At 45.4% G+C, this 21,748-nt stretch overlaps 1 pseudogene; it reads right to left on the bottom strand.

Moving 5' to 3' along the window:
* Positions 1 to 1,443: 1,443 nt before the first annotated feature.
* On the bottom strand, positions 1,444 to 4,197 carry LOC139083986 (serum amyloid A protein-like; annotated as a pseudogene).
* Between the last annotated feature and the right edge of the window lie 17,551 nt (positions 4,198 to 21,748).

The raw sequence follows: 21,748 nt of genomic DNA, 5'->3' as shown, positions 1-21,748 counted from the left end.
CAGGTTAAACGAGAAAACAGCAAATTGACCAGATTAACATCTTTTCATAACAAGATCAAAAGTAATCTTGTGAAATATTGCAGTGACCCTCAGGTACCGGCCTCAACAGTTCTGGAGGCTGGGAAGTCCAAGATCAAGGTGCCAGCGATTGAGTACTTAATGAGGACTCTGTTCCTGTCTTGCAGACACCCAACTTCTTGCTGTGTAGTCTCATGGTAGAGAGAGCGTGAGCTATCTGGTCAGCTCCTCTTAAAGGACACTGATCCTATCAGACAAGGAGCCCCCTCCTATGACCTCACTTAACCTTAATTACTTCCTTAAGGCAAATGCAGCTGGACTGCATGTTTGGGCTTCAACATACATTTTGGGGGACACAATTCAGGCCACGGACCTGCCTATTCCATAACTGGCTTCCAGGGGGGTCAGCAGCATTCTTCCTCCAACCCCAGTGTGGGCGATCCTCCAGGGAGCTCCAGGGACCCGGTGACCCGCAGGGAGTTCAACTGCTCAGCCCGGGCGGCTTCCTGCCCGGGTCCATGGGCTCTTCAGAGGGTGAGCTCTTGTTTGTCGGCTTTGGCTCGTGGCACCCAGCAATCTGTATCAGCCTCCCAATGGGGCACAAGACTTAGCAACAAGTCTACCCCTCACCCTTGTGGGGAGCCCTTTCTCGAATTTATCCCTTCTTGTATTCTTTACTTCTTACTAGTTGATCCTGTTAACAGCTAGAAATTCCCTGTATTAAAATTTTCCTTTTCAAATTCCAGCCTGGTTTGTGTCTCATGATTGGACCCTGACACTTAAAGGGGGTCTCCTCTATCCTGCTCTCTCTTCACTACCAATGCCCAGTTTTGAGCTAGTTAAGGTGAAGGAGATGTGAGGAAACATTGACAAGTGAGGCGGCGTTACATCTTCATTTAGGCTTGAAATAAGGTGATGAAGATAGAGTGCCGGGAAACTGCCTGAGGCATTTCGTGGATGGCACAGATAGAAATTGGTTAATAATTGGATTTGTAGGTGTTGCTGGGGAATGAGCAGAAGACCAAGGTGTGAGTTGCAGGAGCAGGATTCCACAGTCCACACCTTCCGTGGCTGTGCCTACTGTCCCCAGACAGAGACCACTGAGGAATACAATTAAAGGGAGTCGGGCCTGGAGTCAGAGAAGGTGACAAGACATAACTGACAGAGACTGAGGAGGCCTGGACACAGTGAGACCAGGAAAAAGCACCAATGTAACCAGAGGGGCCTGGAGAGGGGAGCGGGGCTGATGAGGGGCGGGTCCTGCAGATGTCTGTCCTGTGTGATGCTGAGACTGTCTCCCCTGGACCCACACACACAGGCACAGGGTCAGCCTTCACCTCAGTGTCCACCCATCGCCCCCTGGGAACAAACGGGCAGTCCTTAGACCAAAGAATAGCACACGGTTTCAACAAATTCAATCTCTTAAGGATTTATTAGACACTAATTCTGTTGACCCCCCACTGGCTTCTGTGGCCATAGACCTCAATAACTGGGTGTCCCTGCCCTCAGGGTGCTCACAGCCCATCTCCTGAGAGCAGAGTGAAGAGGAAGCTCAGTACTTGTCAGGCAGGCCATGAGGGCTGAAGTGATTGGGGTCTTTGCCACTCCGGCCCCATTCATTGGCAGCCTGGTCGGCTCTCGAGTCCTCTGCTCCACGGCCGCTGCCTCCAAAACTGAAACGGTCTGTGAATCTCTGAAAATTCTCTCTGCCATCGCTGATGGAGGAGAACAGGCAGGAGATTAATCCGGGGCTGATGAGCAACAGCCCCACCCTCCCTGTGTCTCCTCTTCCCAGGGATGGCTCTGAGAGGAGCCAAGGAGAGAGGGGCCCACACACTCAGCCTGCCGGCACAGCCCACCCAGCCTCACTGATCCCCTGATGCTGGGTGAACAGCATCCAGAGAGGAGGGTTGGGAATCACTCCTTGGAGCTCACTTTCTCTTTTGGGAGCAGGGGTCACATGTGTTCACCAGCCACACTCTGGCTCTGCTGGCACTGGGCATGGATGGAGAGGGTGGACAGGATGCACTCAAGGAGGAGACCATATCTCCCACAAGACCCCTCACCCGGGTCTGCCCCTCCTGATCCCCAAAGGCAGCCCAGCTCTGTGCACCCACCCCTGCACCCCCAGGCCCCAAGTGACCTGATGACTTTAGCAGCCCAGGCGCCCCAGGGCCCCTCCGTGCAGCGTCATAGTTCCCGCGGGCGTGGAAGTATTTGTCTGCGCCTATGTAATTGGCTTCTCTCATGTCATGGTAAGTGTTCAGCATGTCCCAAGTCCCTGGAAAGGAAAGGACACGGCCAAAGGGACACAGGGTGAACAGAAAGACCGTGACATCCCTTAGAGAAGAATCAAGAATGCAGAATCGTCCACTGACTCCATTTCAGCCTGAGCTCATAGCACCTTGGATTCCATAGGATGAGGAGCACATTGCTAATCCCAGTTGGTGTCTCCAGGGCACTCTAATGAGAGTCAGTGAGGTGGGCACAGCCGTGTTGTTGGGTGGTCGGACCCTCGTGATGCTGTCTGTGTGCTCCATCTCCCTTGAGGTCCCCATCTTATGTTTAAGGTAGAGAAGGGAGGCATGGTTATGGAACAGGATTTCTCCACTTCAGCACTATTGAAACGGTGAGTCAGACACGTGTCTGTTGAGCAGGGCTGTCCTGAGCACTGGGAGACGTTGAGCACCGTCCCTGACCTCTACACCCTAGAGCAGCAGCCCGCTCCCAGGTGACAACCAAAATGTTCCACACATTGCCAAATGTCCCAGAGCACAAGACTGCCCTTGGTCAAGAACCACTGCTACAGAATGAAGGACATATGAGACTATGCAGGGGACGTGGGTGGGTGAGGTGGTGCCATGGAAGACAGACTTGGAGAAGGCTGCAGACATATAGCACTTGTGTCCTGACACCTAAGATGAACTTGCAGACAGAATGCACGTAATTGTGACTCGAGTCCCTGGGAGCGCTAGGGGCCTAAATGGCACCCTGAAAACCTTCTCGATAGACTGTCCTGCTGACGTGGGTGCTGAGGAAAGCAGCGCTGGAGCAGTGGTTCTTTTCTCAGGCTCGGCTGCACTTTCTAACGACCGTGGGGTATTGGAAGTCTGATGGGATCACACCCCAGGTCAAAGCCTCACACTCTGGGGGTGGCACTGAGGCCTCAGTAGTTTTTAGGCTTCCAGGGGACTCCAGCCTGCCGCTGGTTGGTACGCCCTGAGCCCTAGGAAGTGGTACCCACACGTCTACCTGGGAAGAGCTCTGACCTCATGCACACCTGTGTTCAGACCTCTGCTCTGCCACCTGCTGACTGGCAGACAGTCCCTGGGCAATGGACTCAGCCTCTCTAAGCCTCAGTTTCCCCCCTTGGAAGTGGGGGGCAGAGGCGTTTTGGAGGTATTCTGCAGTTAATGTAGGTGACCAACTGCCACAGCTTTACCACAGCTGCCCCTGTTTGCCTAGAGCCATCCCAGTTAGCACTGGTGGTCAGGAGAAACCCCTCCGGCCAGAGCAAACCAGGATAGTTGATCCCCCTAATTGCATGAATGGACTCAGTTCCTAGTGGAGCCTTCACATATGTTATTATTCTTTTTTTTATCAGTTAAAAGTCTAGAAAAGGGTAGGAAGCCGACTAAACCAGGGACAGCGTCACTGACAACAGGAAACATCAGCAAGAGCTGAGTGAAGGACTCTCTAAACTATCCAGTTAGGAAACAGAGAGAGAAAGGGAGGGAGGGAGGGAGGGAGAAGGGGCGAGAGCAGAGGGGGGGGCGCAGGAAAGAGAAGAAGAAAAGATGGAGAGCTTAATCAGTTTTATGCAACTTCGTCTGAGGAAATTTTATCCCGCTTCAGGACTTCTTTTGTGTCTTACATTCAAACCTACCCTTCGGTGGGAACCATCATTGTTCTTTTCTAGTCATTGATTGAAATAAATCCTGTTGTTTTTAATCCATTTGAGGAAAAGCTCCCCAAACCCCTGGCACATGCAGCACCTAGGACAACACAGCCTAGGACAGCAGCTCCACCCTCGCCAGTGCTCAGGGTGGATCCTGTTCGTGGCCGTGGATGCCACCCCCTCCATCAGCCTTACCTCGAGCAGCCTCTCCAAGGAACGATAACAAGCCGCTGGCACCCAGGACCAAGGAGCAGAAGACGAGGCCTGTGAACAGCTTCATGGTGCTGCAATGAACGGAGAGAGTGAGGGAGACTGGACAAGACGGGCACACACCCTCGGGCGTGTGTGTCAAAGGGAGCCTCGCTGGATTTCCCAATGTTCTCAGTAGACTCTTAGTGGATCATCGAGCAAACACTGCAGGAGGCTCTCACTCAGAGCCACAGCCCTCAGTTCTGAACCCATCACCCCTGAACCCAAGACTCTCCGGGGTCACCAGGGCGGCCTTGATGGAGGAGAGGGCAGTTAGCGACCAAATTGTCCCGCCAGACAGCCCCCTATTACTAATGAAGAACCCATGTCCCATTGGCACAGTGCCAGCCCAGACCTCCACAGGACAAACCCAAAACACAATAATTGTTTTTGGAGGCAATAACACTCTTTCTGGGAAAGAGAAAGCAGAGTAAGTCTTTTAAACAGATCCCTCTTTGGAGTGGTCCCTCACCTGACTTCCGGTAGAAGCAGCTGCCGGTCCCTGCCTCTGGGGAGAGGTGGCTGGTATTTATAGTCAGGCTTCCTGGCTGGGGTCACAGGAGGGAGGAAAAGAAAACCTCAGTGCCTGGGTTAAAGTCCCTCCAGGTCACTTCCCCTAGAAAGCTGCAAAGGCACACTTACCGGACACCAGCGGTTTCTTCATGCACAGGTCATTTCCCGGATTGTGCAACCCTGAGGGAGCAAGGCAGGCTGCTGGGCCTTGGCGGCTGTCAGGCCCAGAGGATGGCTCTGCTGTCAGAGTTGTGGGGTCTGAGGGGGGCCATCTGGGGAAGGGGAGAGGAAGGCTGTGGAGCCCCAGGATGGTCCCCTGGGCTGCTGGAAGGTGTGGGGTTAGAGGACGGCTCCTCCCGCCAGGACTTGCTCCCACTGGGCACTTCCTCAGATGGTCCCTGCTGGTCCGGCAGCATATGTGTCAGAACTTCAATTCCTCTCAGCTCCTGTCTAAAGCCCTGAGCTCAAAACTGACAAGCGGCCCACCCAGTCTCCTGGGTGCTCCTTCCACCGCTCTGCCTGCGTGGCTCAGCTTTCAGCTCCAAGGCTCAGAAAAGCGTGCTCGGCTGCTCTGCCAGAGAGGAAGTGAGTCGTCTAACCTGCGCCTGAGGTGGGGGCATTGGTGTGGGGACTTCCTTGTTCCCCTTGCGCCCCCAAATGCTGGAGACACCTCACAGTGGGAGTGAGAGTGTTTTGGTGCAAGGAACTAACGTGGAAACTCTATAAACCTGTACTAGGACAGAGGGAGGTAACGTCTGTAATGGGAAAATGGCGGCCCAACGGGAGACCTGCCAGGCTCCCAGTCAGGGGAACGTGGGGTGAGCCCTTTGTCACCTATATTTTCCAGGGTGGTCACTGTCTGCCCCATTGTCACTGTGAGTCAAAAACATCAGTAGGGTCAGCCCAGCGAGCTGAGTCCTTTATAGAAATGAGCTGAGCCCCCAACTCTTCAGCAAAAATATGCTGGTGCTGCTTCCTAACCAGAAACCTAAAGAAATTTTAAAAGCGTTCTAGCTCAGCCCAGACAAGTTGACATCGCTCCAAGGTGTCTGAGGGCAGATTGTAGAGAAAGGCTGCTTCTCTGCCCGGAACCTAGTGACGTTCATTCTTCCTCCTTCCTTTTGCTGGAATTTTTTGGACTTGCCAGAAAGTACTACTCTTTTTGACTTTCAACTCTCCCTGTTTACTCGACTGTTCTCTTGTCATTATTTTCTAATATAAATAGATACAGAGTCTCAATTCTCAGACTTCATTTGAAGAAATCTGGCGAATGGAGGAGGTGTCCCCAATCATATTTGCGACTCTGCAAAGATATCTTACATGTGTTTATGCCACTGGGGCAAAAAATGTCAGTTACATCCATTCTAACATTATGACCAGGGTGACAAACCTCAGTGAAGACAGCCAAGATGGCTGCTTCTTTGGAGGTTAAAAGTACAGGGAATGCAAACAATTCTGAGGTCCAGTTGCCTGATCAGACCACTAAAAAAAAAAAAAAAAACCTCTTCCATGAAACAATTTACTTTAAATTAACAATAGAAGCCATGTCTGTTCATCCTCAGGTGCTCACCGAATCCTCCTGCACGCCAGCACTCCTGCACGGGCTGGGACATCCCTAGCCTTGTGGTGTTGAGTTGTATTGATCGGTCAATGGTGATGTGACGCAAATAGTGACACCCCTCATTATCAAAACTGAAAACATTCCTGACAATGTGTCGGGTGGCAATTATGTTTTGGGGTCAGGGGTAGCAAATTTTTGAATACCAATTTTTTATAATTGAAAAAATAATAATCCCTTCTTAGCCAATTTTCCCAAATGTTATCAGAACCACTGGAACAGCTCTTTAACAATCTACCAAGGAGATCCACACAATATAAAACAATTAAAGCACCGATTACCTAATTATTTAATAATTAATGAGCCCATTAGTGGGTGTTTTGTGTGCAATCCACCATAATACTCTTGAAAGTTGGACACAAATTCCATTTTATTTTTTATACTGTAACCATTATGTACCACAAATCTTAAAAGTTAAAAATATTGCTAAAGATGATGAATGCAAATAATTTTCGCATAATAAAATATACAGGAATTTTGGTGACAGAATAAATAAATAAGTACATATATAAGATTTGTTGTCTCCCGATTCCAGGAGTTGGTGACAGTCTTTTATTACTTGGCACTGGAAATTCTGCACACAGGTGGTAGTGAACAATGGTCTGAAGCTACAGATGATGGAGTTACGAAACACACACACATACGCACACTCGCAAAATGGATGTCTGGGTTGCCCTTACTTTCTATCACACAAGCCCTGATAATGTGAGACTGTGTTTACAGTTAAATTTTTGAGTGGATCGTAACGTTTATGTCTTGATCACTCACTAGCAACAGGCATCACTGTTGTGTGCATGATCTAAACCTAAGGGTGGCCTTAGGTAGTGATGTGGACAGGTCGCCCCTAGTAACAGGAGAGGCAGCAGAGAACCCGGGAATAAATGTAGGCAGCTCGGTGGATTTCACGGTGGGAGCCCGTGGAAGTCAATTTCTGACCGCTCCTCTTTTCAGTGAAATAGGCAGGAAAGGCATCACCTGAGGAGGATGGAGGAAGAGGAGGTGTGGAGGGTCCAGGAGAGAAGTGCAAACGGTCACCTAGGAGAACGGCAGAGTGAACGAACTTGGAGAGTGTGGCAGGATTGCAAGGCACTGGAGGTTACAAATTTAAAGTGAGACTAGTTACCCTGCTTGTGTATTTTCCTCTGACCACATCAGTTGCCAAGGTCCTGACTGAAGTGGGGAATTGGATATCACCACTCAATATATACTTGTTGAATTGCTGAGCGAATTAATACACACAAAGGTCAGAGAAGGATTCATTTAAAGATGAGGGAAGGTCATAGGCTACAGGGAGAGAGTTCACAAAGAGAGAGTGACTGAGGGTGAAACTGAGCAAACCCATGCTCCAAGGTCCATGGGCCCACAGACCCCTGGGAATGGGGTTCCCTGAGGGTAGCAGGAGCAGGTCTTTCTCTGATAAAGGAATGAAAGGAGAGGTGATGAGGATGATGGATTTTGAGATGGAGGATAGAGAACTGAGGGAAACCAGGAGCACTGGTCCTTCACCTGTCACAGGACTCATCACTGTCTACTGTTGGCATTTCTGAGTTTGGCCACACAGCGCACAAGAAGCAGGGGTAAACCTTGTCTGGCTTGTTGATGGACAATCTGCTGTATCTCTCACCCCTAGTACAGCATCCCACCTATCACAGGTTCGCAGTCATTTTCATTGATTGAATGATTGAATGAGCAAATGAACAAGAAGTAATCGGCATAGAATGATAGAGGTGGTGTGATGGTGGAGTTTGGAAGTTGAGAAGAATGGAAAAGCTTTGAAACAATGGTGTGCACTCTGTAGTTCTTAGTCATTCAGAAATGAACATGCACATTGTTTGTATGCAGTAAAATGCTGGGTTCTTTGGAATGTGTGAACTTATTGTCAAAAAATATATCCAGAAAGCAAACACTTACCACCACCTCTCCCTGCACCCCGTTATTTCGCACCATCATCTGGATCATTGTGGTGAATCCCTAATTGCCTTCCATGTTTCCACCCTCGTCCCCAACAGGTGTCTTCTCAAAACAGCATTGAAACTGTTAAAACACAAGATAGATCAAGTCACTCTGTGCTCAAAACCCTGCAGAGGTTCCCACTTTCACTCAAAATTGAAGCGAAATCCCTTCAACTGGCTTAAGAGAGTCTCCTGTAATTGTCCCACTCAACCTCATTGCCTGCTTCTCTCCTCGGGCTCCCCTTGCTCCAGCCACAGTGGTCTTCTCCCCGTTCTTCAAATCCCCCAGGACGCAGCTCGCTTGCACTAGCTATTCCTTCCATGTGGAACATTCTTTATCCAGATATTTGCATATCCGTGCTTTGAGGAGAGCGAGATCTTAGATTTCTGGATGCTGGAAGGTCAACACTGTAATTAATGACACTGGGAGTGTTGGCAGTGAGTACATTGGGCCCAGGGCTGTGAGTGAAATGTGGAAATTTTCCATGAAGATGGGAGAGGAGTGGAGAGATGTATCAATAAACATAATAGAGACAGGCTTTGGCCCCAATAATTACTAATCAGATGGCCTATTTCAGATGTAACTGGCAGGTGTTTTAGGAATGCAGATTCCTGGGGCAGAATCTTCTAGGTTCTGATTCAGCAAGTTTGGAGTGGACTTCAGGAATGCCTGTGTTTGAAACTCTCTGTGTTGTGGCAATCACTTGTGCTGATAACATTGGTGAGGCCGGTGAGAGGGTGGTAGGAGTGTGGCAGGGACCTAGGAGAAGACACTCACAGAGCATGGAGCCAAAGAACGTGGAGATGACAGTGAGGAGCAAAGAGGATATAGACCCCGCTTTCCCCTTCTATTGTTCAGGAATGGCAGGAGGTGTACCAGGGGAGATGATAATAAAGTGGAATCAACATGGGAAAGGGAAGTTTCAGGATTTTGCAACCAGGAAGGAAATAGGTAGAGACAAAGGGGAGACCCACAGAGCCATCTTGCTCAGGACGCCTTGGCGGCAGCAGGGGAAAGCCAGATGGAGAGTAGAGAGGGTTGAGACTGAGGCACAGAGAAATTAGTTTATGTAAAGTGAAAGTGGGGACAGGACCACAGGGGTAAAGGGAGCATTGGTTTAGCGTACTGGTTAGTGACAGCAGGCTGAGATAATTGATTGCTCTGGGCTGAGTCTGGGTGCTGTGCTGTGAAGGCTGGTATGCGGGAGCCCGTGGAATCACCCCTCAGGGCCCAGATGGAGTGTAAAGAGAAACACCGGGGATGCTCTTCTGCCCTCCTGCCTTAGGTGCTGAAGTCTACTATGAACAGAAGTTCTACAGAGAGAATGGAGGGACAACGGAGGAGGGTGGGAAGGGCAGGTAGTGAGGGGTGGGTCAGGCTTAGTCCCAAAACATGTTTAATACCAAAAACTTATAAATCAGAAATGAGTTTTCATGCTGACACACAGCATTCAAATTTGGAGGCAAGAGGCCTAAAGGGCCAGGTCTTTCTACTTCTTGAGAGCTCTAATTTCTGGAAAGAGGATCCAAGTTTTCTCCCCAGAAAACAGGTGCTCTGTTTATCTATGAATCTGTCTTTCACTGAGTCACAGGACACTCCTTCTCTCACACATACACCAGATCTCCTAGGAGTGACTGGCTTTTACTCATTAAAACACAATCCACCTTCAAACTCCTTTCTGATGAAGAATTGATATAGACTATGCATGGATCACTCAAGGACCAGGACTGAGGCCCCGCACAATGCCTGGCCCGTGTCCTTCTATTCCAGTTCTTGTCTTCGTAACTTAACGAATGTTCCTTTATGGGAACTTGTACGCCCCTTGAAAATTTGAGGGATGGTTTCTGATAATTGCTGGTTGGATGGCTTGGTTTGGGAGAATGCCATCAGACACAGCCATCTCAGCTTCTGGCTGTGAGAAACCTAAACTGCCCCGTTTCATTATTGCTAGTGTGTCTCTAACAGAAAGTTCCGTTACAAAAACACCAGAATACTTTTCCAGTAGAGATTGTGACACTGAGTTCCCATCACGGATCCTAACACCCAGCCAGCCTGGATTTGGCGGCATCATGGCATAGAAGCTAAGAGCCAAGCTCCAGATTCAGACAGACCGGACTAGACTCTTCTCTGTCATGTACTCATATTGTGGAAGTGCATTTACTGACCTGGAGAAGTGTAGATGGTGTCTTCAGGCAAAAAGAATGTAATAGGCTATGATCCCACTTGTGTTCAAAGACATTTTCCCACAGCGAAACACAACCTAGGAAGTTGCACATCTAATGGTATCCATGTTTCTAGGTCGTGAGAAGTGTTCGTGTTTTGGGCTTTCATAATTCCCTAAATGACATGTTCATTTATTCTCTCACTCATCAACTATTCATTGAGTGCCTTCTATGCGACAGCCACTACACCAGATGTTGGGCCTACATTTGTGGGAGGGAGGTGAGAAATGATCGGATCCAAGCTATGTCTTCATGATTTGATACTTGTACTTGGGGAGAATAATGGTTATACACATGTAGAAAGCTCATGCTTCTTTGAGGATAAAATCAGTAAGATTTCAATAAATAAATGGAAAAGATGATATATACAAAACAAAACAGTGGGGGCTGACCCAGTGGCATCATGGTTAGGTTCACATGCTCTGCTTCAGTGGCCCCAGCTTCACCAGTTTGGATCCTGGTTGGGGACCTACACACCACTCATCGAGCCATGCTGTGGTGGCGTCCCAAATACAAAATAGAGGAAAATTCCCACAGCTATTAGCTCACAGACGATCTTCCTCAAGCAAAAAGAGGACGATTGGTGACAAGATGTTAGCTGAGGGCCAATCTTCCTCAACGACAAAACCCCCTAAAAAACAGAAGAGGGAAGGGAAGGTACCACTCATCCTCCTAAGCCTGTTGTCTCTCCCAAAGGGCCACCATCCCCAGGGACTAACGTCCTTACTCACTCCCATCCTGTCCTCCTTCAAATGAATAAAATCAGAAATGCCTCAGCTGTCAAGCGGCTCCAACTCTTTTTCTTCCTGCTGTCCCTCCAGCCAGCAGGCTATGGATCACAGCTGGTGGGAGGACAGGAGGAAGGACTTCCCTCCTCTTTCTTCCCACCTAACAAGCTGATCATCAGGACCACAGAAGGACCAACGTTTTCACTGAGGGTGTGCACTCCTGTTCTGCTGGGAGTGTGTCCTCTTCTCACGAAGCCCACACCCGCACGGAGTGAGAACCCTTTCCTCCCAGCCCGGAGTTTCCAATCTGCTCTCTCCAGTCCCCAGAAGGCCATAACTCAATCCCATCTGTCCTTGGTTCTGCGTCTCTTCCCTCAAAGGCTGTTGGCTGAGGCTTGTTGCTCCTCTGAAGCCTCCTGGACTCCACCTGAGGGAAAGGATCAAGGTCAGGGACCTGAAGGGGACGTGGTGGGTTCAGTCACCAGCCCCCTGTCTGCCACATTGAGCCCACCCTCAGAGTCTGGAACTGCTGTTGTCAACGTACAAAAAGGCTGTGCATCCTTTCAAAGTATTTTCTTTTCTTTCCTTAAAACATTTCCAAAGGGGAGTAGAGAATTATAGACAACTCAAAACCCAACACCTCTGATGGAATTGTATGGTATTGATGAGGCTAAGGACTCACTTGGGGAGGGGACATTTTTTAAAGTGCCAATAATTCTTCTTAGGTTTTGTGAGTTTTCAAGCGATTAATAAGTACATCTTATGAATCATCATGAAACCTTCTGTATCTGTTGGGCTATTCAAATATCTAAGTTGCTAAGTGTGTTTTTCTGTTTTATAAATAGAAAAGGTTTTCATTCTAAATATATAACAAAATGTTTTATCAGAAAGAGACTTGTTTTTCTTTTACATTCATTGGCAGGAAAATGCAACATGGGAAATGTACCATTTATGACTGAGCAAAGTCAAATTTGTAGATTTACCGGACAGTCTGTCTCAATCTGATTAGTCGGCAAAATGCAGAGTGCTTCTTTAGCTCTCTGTGTCCTAAACATCTGGAACTCCCTGCTACTCTCACCCTCAGAGAGCCGTGACTTACAATAAGTGGGTCAATGAACAAAACGTGCTTTCAGGTCCAGGTGATTTGTCTTCCAATTTTCCTCTAATTAAGCTGCTTCTCTGCCCACATGGAGACTCACATCTCTTGACACAGCATCTCCTTCCATAATCCCAGTAGTGTATCTTCTGGGGAGACCTGCTGGGTGGGCACACTGCCCAGAAGCCGAGCCCTCCACTTCTCTGAAGACCCCAGCCTGACTCAGAAGCTCCAGACTCCCCACGTGAACTCCCAGGGATGGGGGCCTCACAGCAGGCTGACCTGACCCCACCAGATCTTAGAAGGGAAACTGGGGCAGGCGCCACTCACAGAAAGATTGGGGATAATGATCATGTGAGCCCCTGCTTGGCGTGCCTGCCCTTCTTGGCACACACATGTGTCACCAGAGGCCCAGCGTACTTGAGAAGAGGCTATAATTACTGGCATTTAGACCAGTGAGAAGACTTCAGTGTCCGGGATGAATTAAGCCTATGACTTCCTGGGGTCCAGATAGCTGTAGGTCCCAGTCCTCTGTTCACCAGGACTGCTCATTTCCAACTCAAATCCTGTGGGATCCCTCAGACTGGTGGGGAGTCATCGGGGAAGGAAACCAGACCTTCAGCCCAACCCCCTCCCAACTCCAGTGAGACGTATAAGCTCCAAATTCTGAGTTTCTTTAACTCAACAGGGCCAACGCCTCACCTTCCTATCAACTAGTATTCCTGCCTGGCTGAATCGAGATGCTTCCCCTCCCACTGATGACGTGTGTGGCTTTTTTGTTATGGTTGTTTTTTCAATTCTTAACAGTTTTGGCTCTCTTTTCTGCTTGAAATACTTGGAAGAATAAGAAAGTTTCTACTTTAAGATATAGGTTTTATCATTTCTCAGGTACGGCAAGGCCAACAGATCAGGAGACGACTGCCAGCGAAAAGATAGTTTGTTACTCACAGATCCCAAAAGAAGGGTGCATGCCACACCTCAGGGGGCCATCTAGGGAAGCAGCCAGGATACGGCAAGGGGCAGAGGGAGTGGGGGCACTGTGGGGAGGAGCCTTTCTGTGGTTTCTGTGGGAGACGGTTAAGGCAGGGTAAGCAGGCTTAGGATTGGCTAGTTTGAATAATTTCAGCCAGCTCGGGCACAGGGGCTGGGCCTTCATTGTCTTGGTACTTGGCCCTGGATGGTTAGGGCAGGTGGCTAGTGGCCCAGAGTGTGGGATCCCCACAGAGGAGGCGGGTGGGGCGTGGGCTCTGGATTGGTTGGTGTGCTTGCGAAAGGTCACTAGCCGCTAGTCATTTTTTTTTTTTTTAAAGATTTTATTATTTCCTTTTTCTCCCCAAAGCCCCCCGGTACATAGTTGTATATTCTTCATTGTGGGTTCTTCTAGTTGTGGCATGTGGGCCGCTGCCTCAGCATGGTCTGATGAGCAGTGCCATGTCCGAACCCAGGATTCGAACCAACGAAACACTGGGCTGCTTGCAGCGGAGCGCGTGAACTTAACCACTCGGCCACTGGGCCAGCCCCACAGGTTAGTCATTTATGTTCTCCAGGAATTGGCCAGCTCTGGGAGGGGCCGTCCCTCCAGGGTCAGCAAGGCCTGTGACGTCAAAGCATCACAAATACAGACATGATTAACACAACTTCTGAGGCACCCTTGATTGGCTCAAGCATCCTGCAGTTGTCTGGTGAGCCAGGCTGTGTGAGGCTCAGCCCCGTGGAGGTTCCACCCTTGCCTGGCTTGCTGTATCTTGTTGTACATCCCTACAACCTTTGCTATCCTACCTCCAATGTCTCCAGTCTCAGTCCACACCTAGGAGTCCGCTCTTCCTCTCTCTGCAGAGTGGTCAAGAGCCCAGTGACCTCCTCCACATCAGATTCCACCATGTTCTAGAGTTTTTGTCAGTCGAGCGCAAGTGCCTCCTTTCCCAGCTTTTACACATTTTGCACCTAGCCTACCATTCCACAATGGAGAGTGCACTCTCTAAGTCTTCCATAACCTGTCTGCACCCATCCTGGGGACAGTTCGTTCCCATGTCCCCAGTGCGTTCCATCCACTGTTCACGTTGGTCTCTCCTTGGCCTGCCCCGCACCTCAGGCCACAGTCCTGTCACCAGGTGCCAAGACTACAGGCTGCACTGTGTGTCCTAGAGCAGGGAGGATGAGATCTGATGCCCACTGGGTCTTTCCCTCTCTGCTCCATCTCTCCTGAAGCATCCCCAGGGGCAGTCCCAAATCTCCGTTCCCCAGGCGCGGTCCAACATCAGTTTAACATTCCCCGCAGGATGGTGGTGGGCAGAGGGGTACACACATTTCTCCACAGGCCCCCACTGCTCTCCATCGGGTTGTGTCATTCGGGCCTGGGGTAAGGAGGGTCTTCAAAGCTGTGCGGCTCCACCTCTCGGCACCCATTCTGGATGCAACCGGAGCTGCAAACAGCTTGCTGAGTTCTGCTGCCAGGCACCCTCTGCCCCGGAGAGAGAGGACCAGTCACAGCATCTCCCCACTTGGGTTAATCCCAGGTTCAGCTTATCAGAGACCAGGACACGTCCGTCTTTGCTCTCATCCTTTTAAATTGATTTAACTACAGACCTGTATGCATCCATAAAGAATGAATTTGTTGCATTCCTAACAAAATTCCACTGGCAATTTTTAATTAGCATTGCGTTGAATTTATAAATTACTATGAGGAGAAGTGATGCTAAAGCTTAGCTAAAACATCCTCTCCATAAACATGACATACATCTCCATTTTTTATCCCTTAACAAATTTTCAAATTTTCTCTGTGAAAGTTTATGTATTTTTTAAGGTTATTTCCTAGACAGTTAATGTTTTTGGGACTATTTTGTACTGTATTTTTTTAGCTATTAAGAATTATTGTAGAGAAATTCTATTGATTTTAAAAATTTTTTCTTGAATACAGCAGTCTCATTGAATTCTCTTTATAGTTCTACTAGTTTGCCATTGATTCTGATGGGTTTTCTGTGTAAAAGGTATCATCTTGAGATAATGATAGGTTCATTTCTTCTCCTCCATTTCTTACCATTCTCAGGTTTCTTGTCTTCAGCCGTGGCCAGGTCCTTCAGGAGGATGTGAAACTGAAGTGTAAGAGAAGGCCGTTCTGGTCTGATTCTTGGTCTTCTTGAGAATGCACCTAGGATTTTTCCTCATTATACATGAAGTTTGCTGTAGACAATGATTCTCGAACTTTTTGGTTTCAGGGTTCCATCACACTCTTAAAAATTATTGAGGACCCCAAAGAACTTTTATTTATGGAGACTCTATTTCTTGATATTTACCATACTGGAAAGAAAAAAATTTAAACATTTACTAATTATTTAAAAACACAATAATAAATTAATTACATCATAATAAATAATACATTTTATGAAAAATAAACTTTTTCCTAAACAGAGAGAATAGTAAGAAGAAAGTAGTTTTACATTTTTGAAACATTTTTAATGTCTGGCTTAATAGAGGACGGCTAGATTCTCACATCTGATTCTGCGTTCAACGTGTTGCAATATATTATTTGGGTTGAAGCATATGAAGAAAATTCAGCCTCACACAGATGTATAGTTGGAAAAGGGGAGAGTATTTTAAAGGCATTTTTAGACAATTTTGTCTATTCTTGGATATAACACCAAAACTTGATGAGTGGTAGTTTCCTACAGGTCAGTTGCAATGTCAAATCTAAAACCATATCAATGAACTTTTCATACCCTGTACATTCATGAGGAAATGAGAATGAAAAAGGGAAACAGTGTCACAGAATTATTATGAAAACAGTTTTGACCTCACAGATGCCTGAAAGCTCCTAAGAGATCCTAGGGGTCCCTGGAACACACTTTGAGAACTGCTGATATAGATAATTGGTATTTTTGCCTTTGGTTTTAGAGTCAAGGTTGTTCTACCCTCATAAAATAAATTACACAGCTTTCCTCCTTTTTCTATTTTATTAAACAACATGTATAGATTTTGGTAAAATGGTAATGTTTTTGTAGAAACTGAGTCTACATTTTGGGGGGAATTTGAAGGGATGGTCTCTATCATTTGAATTTATTTATGCATATGGTTCTATTTTAATTTTTCTATTTCTTCTTGTACTCACTTTGGAATTTATGTTTTCCAAGAATATATTTATTTTCTCTGCGTTACCAAATTGATTAGCATATTTCTTTTCTCTCTGAGTCATGAATTCTTCCACTATTTCTACCTTTCCTGTTTATTTTTCTCTTCTTGGGGATTCATATTGATAATTCTACTGCTATCCTTCATCGTTTAAAAATTTCTAGGGGCCGGCCCGGTGGCGCAGTGGTTAAGTGCGCACCTTCTGCTTCTTGGTGGCCCGGGGTTCACCAAGTTTGGATCCCGGGTGCGGACATGGCACCGCTCGCAAGCCATGTGGTGGCAGGTGTCCCACATATAAAATAAGAGGAGCTGAACAGCCATCTGTAGCTCAGAGCCAGTCTTCCTCAGAAAGGAGGATTGGCAGCAGTTAGCTCAGGGCTAATCTTCCTCAAAAAAAAAAAAAAGTTTCTAATAATTTCCTCCTGTTTCTTTCTGTTGCCTCTTGGGAAGGTCCCTGGAGCTGTTCTGCCAGCTAACTAATTTATTTATTTATTCTTTATCATGAAAATATTTTCTTTATTGAGGTAACATTGGTTTATAACATTATATAAATTTCAGGTGTACATCATTATATTTCGATTTCTGTGTAGACTACATCAAGGTCACCACCCAAAACTAATTACCATCTGTCACTGCACACATGTGCGCTATCACCCCTTTCTCTCTCCTCCCTCTCCCATCCCCTCTGGTAACCACCAATCTCATCTCTGTATCTATGTGTTGCTTGTCGTTTTTATCTTCCGCTTATGAATGAAATCATGCGGTATTTGACTTTCTCTGTCTGACTTATTTTACTTAGCATAATACCCTCAAGTTCTATCCATGCTGTTGCAAATGGCAAGATTCCCTCGTTTTTATGGCTGAGTAGTATTCCATTGTGTATATATACCACACCTTCTTTATCCATTCATCCCTTGATGGGCAGTTAGGTTGTTTCCGAGTCTTGGCTATTGTGAATAATGCTGAAATGACCATAGGAGTGCAAATATCTTTACGCGTTCATATTTTCATGTTCTTTGGATAAACACCCAGAAGTAGAATAACTGGGTCATATGGTATTCCTATTCTTAATTTTTTGAGGAATCTCCACACTGTTTTCCATAGAGGCTGCACAAATTTACATTCCCACCAGCAATGGATGAGGCTTCCCTTTTCTCCACATCTCTCCAACACTGGTTATGTGTTGTCTTGTTAATTATAGCCATTCTCATGGGCATGAGGTGATATCTTATTGTAGTTATGATTTACATTTCCCTAATAATTAATCATGTTGAACATCTTTTCATGTGCCTGTTGGCCATCTGTATATCTTCTTTGGAAAAATGTCTGTTCAGATCCTTTGCCCATTTTTTAATTGGGTTGTTTGGTTTTTGTTGTTGAGTTGTATCAGTTCTTTATATGTTTTGCGTACTAAGCCTCCCTTATCAGATATATGATTTGCAAATATCTTCTTCCAATTGTTAGGTTGTCTTTTCGTTCTGCTGATAGTTTCCTTTGCTGTGCAGAAGTTTTTAGTTTGATGTGTCCTATTTGTTTGTTTTTACTGTTGTTTCCCTTGCCTGGTGAGACATGGTATTCAAAAAGATACTGTTAAACCAATACCAAAAAGTGTACTGCCAATATTTTCTTCTAGAGTTTTATGGTTTCAGTCTGCCATTCAAGTCCTTAATCCCTTTTGAGTTAATTTTTGTGCATGGTGTAAGACAATGTCCTGCTTTCATTCTTTTGCATGTGTCTGTGCAGTTTTCCCAACACCATTTATTGAAGAGACTTCCCTTTCTCCGTCTAATATTCTTGGCTCCCTTGTCGACAATTAGCTGTCCATAGATGTGTGGGTTTATTTCTGGGCTCCTGATTCTGTTCCATTGTTCTGTGTGTTTGTTTTTGTGCCAGTACCATGCTGTTTTGATTACGATAGCTTTGTAGTATATTTTGAAACCAAGGAGTGTGATATCTTCAGCTTTGTTCTTTTTTCTCAGGACTCCTTTGGCTATTCAGAGTCTTTTGTTGTTCCATATAAATTTTAGAATTATTTGTTTTATTTCCGTGAAAAATTTCATTAGGACTTTGATAGGGATTGCACTGAATCTGTAGATTGCTTTAGGAAGTATGGACGTTTTAACTACGTTAATTCTTCCAGTCCATGAACACAGAGTATCTTTTCATTTCTTTGTGTCTTCCTTGATTTTTTAGACAATGTTTCATAGTTACTAGTGTACAGATTTTTCACCTCTTTGGTTAAATTTATTCCTAGGTATTTTATTCTTTTTGTTGTGATTATAAATGGGATTGTGTTCTTAACTTCACTTTCTGCTATTTCATTGTTCAGTGTATAGAAATGCAACTGATTTTTGTATGTTGGTGTTGTATCCTGCAGCTTTACTATATTTGTTTATTATTTTTAATAGTTTATTGGTGGATTCTTCAGGGCTTTCTATATATAATATCATGTCATCTGCATATAGTGACAGTTTTACTTCTCCCTTTCCAACTTGAACCCCTTTTATTTTCTTTTTCTTGCCTGATGGCTCTAGCTAGGCCTTTTAATACCGGGTTAAACAAGAGTGGGGAAAGTGAGCATCCTTGTCTGTTTCCTCTTCTTAAAGGGATAGCTTTCAATTTTCACCATTCGGTCTGATGTTAGCTGTAGGTTTGTTGTTTATGGCCTTTATTACGTTGAGGTACTTTCCTTCTATACCCATTCTATTTGGAGTTTTTATCATAAATGGATGCTGTATTTTGTTGAATATTTTTAATGTTTTGTTGTATTCAGTTTGCTAGTATTTTGTTGAGGATTTTTGCGTCTGTTTCGCCTCAGGCCCAGCTGGGCTAGGGCGGCAGGATATCGTGCCGAGGGACCGAAAAAATGAACCAGACTCTGCAAATGACACATATAGGTTTATTGGGTCTTACTTATGGGAGTGTGTCCAGTGGCAGCCAGCTGGATGGAAGTGTGCACCTGCAACCACCCCCTAAGAGAAGCTTGCTTAAGTAGGCAGAGGAACAAAGGCTGCATGCTTGCCAGAGGGCTGTCCTTGGTACAACCAGCGTTCCCAGGAACAGTAGGTCACATGGAGGGGCAATGTGTCCCCGTAAGACGTGATGCTCTTTCTGTGGGATAAGGGAGGATCCGGGCTCCCAGGCCCAAATTGCTACAAATCCCCGTAGCTGGACTGCCTGCTGGGAGGGGCGCCAGAAGGACACATGGTTGCAATGGGCCTGGGGGCTTTTTCTGAGCAAGTGAGGCCCAGGCCCTACAGCATCTATGTTCATCAGTGATATTGGCCCGTGGTTTTCTTTTTTTGTGTTGTCCTTGTCTGGCTTTGGTATCAGGGTAATGTTCTTCCTAGTAGAATGAGTTAGGAAGCCTCCCCTCCTCTTTAACTTTTTGGAAGAGTTTGAGAAGGACAGGTATTCAGCCTTCTTTGAATGTTTGGTAGAATTCACCAGGGAAGCTGTCTGGTCCTGGACTTTTGTCTTTTGGGAGGTTTTTGATCACTGTTTCAATCTCCTTGCTAGTGATCAGTTTATTCAGATTCTCTATTTCTTTTTGATTCAGTTTTGGAAGGTTGTATGATTCTAAGAATTTATCCATTTCTTCCAGGTTATCTAATTTGTTGGCATATAGCTTTTTTCATAGTATTCTCTTATAATCCTTTGTATTTCTGTGGTGTCTATTGTAATTTCTCCTCTTTTGTTTTTGATTTTATTTATTTGAGACTTCTTCTTTTTTTCTTTGTGAGTCTAGCTAAAGGCTTGTGAATTTTGTTTATCTTTTCAAAGAAACAGATTTTAGTTTCATTGTTTTTTCTATTTTTTTTTTTTACTCTCTATTTCATTTATTTTCACTCTGATTTTTATTTCCCTTCCTTCTACTGATTTTGGGCTTTGTTCTTCTTTTTCTAGTTCCTTTGGGTGCACCATTAGATTGTTTATTTGAGCTTTTTCTCTTTCTTGAGGTAAGCCTGTGTTGCTATAAACTTCCCTCTTAGCACCACTTGCGGTATCCCATAAATTTTGGCATGTCATATTTTAATTTTCATTTGCCTCCACGTATTTTTTTTATTTCTCCCTTTACTTCATTGACCCAATATTTGTTCAGTAAAATTTTGTTTAATCTCCACATATTTGTGGCTTTACCAGTTTTCTCTTTGTAGTTGATTTCTAGTTTCATACCATATGGTCAGAAAAGATGCTTGGTATTATTTCAACCATCTTAAATTTATTGAGACTTGTGTTGTAGCCTAATATGTGATCTATCCTGGAGAATGTTCCATGTGTGTTCGAAAAGAACATGAAGTCTGCAGTTTTAGGATGGACTGTTCTCCACATATCTACTAAGCCCATCTGGTCTCACGTGTCATTTAAGGTCAACGTTTATTTGTTGATCTTCTTTTTGATGATCTTATCCATTGATATAAGTGAAGTGTTAAAGTCCCCTACTATTATTGTGCTACTGTCTATTTCTGCTTGTGTCCGTCAACAATTGCTTTATGTGTTTAGGTGCTGCCATGTTGGGTGCATAGAAATTTACAAATGTCGTGTCCTCTTGTTGGACTGTTCCCTTTATCATTACGTCATCCTTCTTTGTCTCTTGTTACAGTTTTTGCTTTAAAGTCTATTTTGTCTGATGTAAGTATTGCTTCCTCAGCTTTCTGTTCATTTCCTTTGCATGGAGTATCTTTCCATCCCTTCACTTTCAGTTTGTGAGTGTCATTAGATCTTAAGTGTGTCTCTTGTATGCAGCATACATACGTCTTGTTTTTTTATCCATTCAGCCACCCTAAGTCTTTTGATTGGAACATTTAGTCCATTGAACTTTAAAGCAGCTATTGATAGTATGTACTTATTGCCATTTTGTTACCTTTTCCTGAATATTTCAGCAGTTCTTCTCTGGTCCTTTCTTCTCTTGCTCTCTTCCCTTGTGATTTGATGGCTTTCTTTAGTATTATGTTTGAGTTCCTTTCTCTGTAGTTATTGTGTATTTATTATAGTTTTCTGATTTGTGATTACCATGAGGTTCATATATAATAACCTACGTAAGTAACAATCTAGATTAAGTTGATGGTCTCTTAAGCTTGACCTCTTACTAAAAGCCCTGCACTCCACTCCCATCCCCCCGCATTTTATGTTGTCATATCATATTTAGCCTCTTTGTGTGTCTATGTACCCCTTAACCTCTTATCATGAAGACCAGATATTTTTAGTATATTTGTCTTTTGACTTTCATATTAGCTTTAAAGGTGGTTGGTCTGCTACCCTTACTATATATTTGTCTTTACCAGTAATTTTTTTTGGATAATTTTCTCATTCCAATTTGTGGTCTTT

Source organism: Equus przewalskii, chromosome 6, assembly GCF_037783145.1.
Source record: "Equus przewalskii isolate Varuska chromosome 6, EquPr2, whole genome shotgun sequence".
Classification (NCBI taxonomy): domain Eukaryota; kingdom Metazoa; phylum Chordata; class Mammalia; order Perissodactyla; family Equidae; genus Equus; species Equus przewalskii.
This window is presented reverse-complemented; position numbering and strand designations above follow the sequence as displayed.